The following is a 3,932-nucleotide window of genomic DNA, read 5'->3' on the forward strand; positions in this document are numbered from 1 at the left end:
AAAGAAACCGCAGAATATTTAAATGTGAAACCTTGCCGTGGCAAAGTGGCTGTTACAGGAATTGACGGCGTCATAAAGAAATGTCCCACTGCAAAAATTGCTCTGTGGCTCCCTGGGGAAAAAAGATTGACCCAAGCCGAAGTTCTGGTAGGAGCCACCAGCAGTAACATTTTGGGATTTGACCTATTGTGTGGCAGAGTGTGGAAACTCCCTGATGGATCAGTGCGGAGTTTTGCTGGGTGAGGTGAACCTTGAAGTATCTATTTGTTAGAAACAGCGATACCTCTGCCCCCAGCAAAAATCCCTGATGTTAAACAATACCCCCTGCCGTCAGCTACACACTCCGATATTGACGGGGTGGCTGCAGACCTGGAAAAAAGAGATATTATTACTCGCACACGTTCCCCGTACAACTCTCCAGTGTGGCCAGTGAGAAAACCGAACGGACAGTGGCGACTTACAGTCGACTACAGACGACTGAACGCTGACACGGCTCCACTGACCAAATACAGCAGAATTAGTGGCTCAGATACAGGGAGCATCTCATTCCTGGATGGCGACCCTAGATATTAAAGGTATGGTTTTTCACGATCCCACTCCAGGAACAGGATAAGGATCAGTTTGAATCTACTTGGCAAGGAATACAGTACACATTGAACAGGCTATCTCAGGGGTACAAACATCCCCCCACCATTGCTCACAATGCCTTGGTGAAAATTTTAGCAGACATTTCTCGTTTGCCAAGTGTTACAGCATATCAATACATTGATGAAATACTAATAGGAGGGGAAAATCCTGATGAAGTCAGGCGTGCCATGGAAAACATGCAGCAAAGACTGACAGCTTTGGAACTGCACATCCCACCATCCAAATGCCAGGGGCCAGCACAAGAGGTTAAATTCCTAGGAGTTTGGTGGATTAAAGGAGCTGCCTCTGTTCCCCCTGACACCTTAGAAAAAATAGAAAATGGACAGAATCCAGCTAGTAAAAAAGAATTACAACAAGTTTTAGGGACTTTGGGTTACTGGCGTAAACACATCCCTGGCTTTTCTATTATCGCCCGTCCTTCGTACAACCTACTCAAAAGGGGCAGATCATGGGAGTGGACTGAACAACATGAGATGGCATTAAATTTAGTGATTAAAGAATTAAGGCTTTCCCAGCAATTAGGCCTTGTACACCCAGGTGATTCAATCCACATAGAATGGGGGTTCAGTGAACACGGCTCCCAGTGCAATCTGTGGTAATGGGGACCAGAAGGACCAGAGAGACCATGGGAATTTACCTCTTGCTCCTTCAGTGATACTGAAACCAGGTATTCAGATCTCGAGAAGGGTCTGCTGTCACGGGTAGGAGCCCTGAATTGAGTGGAACATGTAAGACAGGAACAAAGTGTAATTATCAGGGGACATTTTCGCCTCTGGATGTAATCCGAAAGGGCACCGCGCCACCCACTGGCATTGCTCAGAAGCCAACGGTCCGTAAGCGGTATGTTTATTTGCAAAGCATTAATGAGATCGTGCCTATTACGGAGGGTAACATCAAAGTATCTAAAGTCTGAAAAGATACAGATAGCAATCTGCGATGTCAAACCAGACCGAGCATGGGTGCTGCCCTTGGGCCACAACAACCCCCAGCAGCGCTACAGGCTTGGGGAGGAGTGGCTGGAGAGCTGCCAGTCAGAGAGGGACCTGGGGGTGTTGATTGACAGCCGGCTGAACATGAGCCAGCAGTGTGCCCAGGTGGCCAAGAAGGTCAATGGCATCCTGGCTTGTACCAGCACTAGCGTGGCCAGCAGGGACAGGGAAGGGATCTGACCCCTGTGCTCGGCACTGGTGAGGCTGCCCCTCGATGAGTGGGTTCAGTTTTGGGCCCCTCACCCCAAAAAGGCCATTGAATGACTCGAGCGTGTCCAGAGAAGGGCAACGGAGCTGGTGCAGGGTCTGGAGCACAGGTCTGATGGGGAGCGGCTGAGGGAACTGGGGGGGTTTAGTCTGGAGAAGAGGAGGCTGGGCAAGTGCTGGGACGCTGCCCGTCCTCTGCCCCCCTGCGTCACCTCTGCCTCGCACCACCCCAACCCGGAGCCCCCCAGCCCCACGCTCATCCCTGGGGTCCTCCCCTCACCCCCTCCCTCCCTTCCTGGCTCTCAGCTTGGCTGTTGCTGCTCTGCAGCCCCGGGGTCCCCAGGGTGCCCCCATGGTGGGCCTCGGCCGCTCCAGCTCTGCCTAATAAAGTGTCTTGGGAGCCGCCGGCCCTGCACGTCTGGGGACAGGGAGGCAGAGGGCCTCACTCCCTTCCCCGGGCCCGGGTGGCCGGGACGGGGATGCGCATCCTCAGCGGGATGGGGGGGAGATACACTGCGGGGGGGCAACACCTGACATCGTCCAGCTGCCTGTGAGCTGGCCCAGGGGTGGGAACGGGGCCGAGGGCTGCTGCATCCCCTCACCTGCTCTGGTCGGTGGCTCCGTGTCCCCCTCCTGCTGCCTGACCCCGCTGGGGGGGGCGGGGCAGGAGCGGGGAGCAGGGCTCTGGGGTGGGGGTTTTGGGGGGGTCACCCCATCCAGCCCCAGGGCTGATGGCCACTGCTGTCCCTCCTTGAACCCCCCCCATCTTTCTTGGGCTGAGTTGCAGAGGGGCAGTGGGATGGCAGAGAGGTGGGGGGTCCCCTGGCATCCTCCCCAGGAGGCCCAGCCCCCTGCTCACCCCAGTGCCTCAGGATGGGGGTGGGCAGCCCCTCGTGCCCCACGTGACAGTTGTATTGGTCCCCCCGGCTGGGGATGAAGGGCAGGAGGAGAACTTGCCGAAGGTGCGGTCCCGCCCTCGGGAGAAAACGGTCTCGAGGACGCCCTCGGTCACCTGCTGCCCCTTCTTCAGCCACGTGACGGAGAGCATGGGGGGCCAGAACTTGTCCACGTAGCAGGTCAGGACGTTGGGGTCCCCCAGCTCCACTCGGCGCTTGGGGAACATCGTCACCTCGGCGGGGGCTGGGGACAACCCAGGAGTTAGAGCTGGCCTAGAGCCTGGGCTCAGCCCGGCCCCACAGTGCCCGGGCGGGACAGGAAAGGCCCCGCTGTGCCCCACGGCTGAGCCAGAGAGACCCCAAAGCCCAGCATGGGGCTGTGCCCAGGTGCCCCCGCTCTGTGGGGGGGAGGACATAGAGGGTGTCACCAGTAAGGTCACAGGTGACCCCGAGTGAAGCAGGAGAGTCGATCTGCACGAGGACAGGGAGGGTCTGCAGAGAGACCTGGACAGGCTGGAGCGATGGGCTGAGGCCAGCTGGAGGAGTTTCAATAAGGCCAAATGCCGGGTGCTGCACTTGGGCCACAACAACACCCTGCATGGCTACAGGCTCGGGGAGGTGTGGCTGGAGAGCTGCCAGTCAGAGAGGACCTGGGGGGGGTGATCGATAATGAGCCAGCAGTGTGCCCAGGTGGCCAAGAAGGCCAATGGCATCCTGGCTTGTACCAGCACCAGCGTGGCCAGCAGGGACAGGGAAGGGATCTGACCCCTGTGCTTGGCACTGGTGAGGCCGCATGTTGCGTTTAAGTTGAGGTTAAATTTGGTAAGAGATAAATCTGCGGGAGCTACAGACATGCGGACGATCACACTGTGATTAAGCAATGCCAATTTTGTTATGGTGGAACAAGCCTGTTATCATGTAGCTGAGAATCACATGATATAATCACATGGTATAATTCCTTCTGATTGGACAGTTAGCTTAGCACATGCGCCTTAAGCTTTCTTCTGATTGGATGGAATGGCCCCACCCCTGGGCCAGCCTGCAGGCAGCTGGACAATGTGGGGTGCCGCCCCCCCCCGCAGTGTGTCCCCCCCTATCCCGCTGAGGACGCGGAGCCCCATCCCGGCCACCCGGGGCGGGGGAAGGGAGAGACCACCCCTGCCCCCCTGTCCCCAGAGGAGCAGGGCCAGCA

At 57.1% G+C, this 3,932-nt stretch overlaps 1 protein-coding gene across 1 annotated transcript in view; it reads right to left on the reverse strand.

The window, feature by feature from the left end:
- LOC141917328 (uncharacterized) overlaps positions 1-3,932 on the reverse strand; it is a 158,452-nt gene that overhangs the window by 4,341 nt on the left and 150,179 nt on the right. The gene's annotated exons all lie outside the window — the stretch shown is intronic.

The sequence above is a fragment of the Strix aluco genome, chromosome 37 (assembly GCF_031877795.1).
Source record: "Strix aluco isolate bStrAlu1 chromosome 37, bStrAlu1.hap1, whole genome shotgun sequence".
In the NCBI taxonomy this organism is placed as follows: Eukaryota; Metazoa; Chordata; class Aves; order Strigiformes; family Strigidae; genus Strix; species Strix aluco.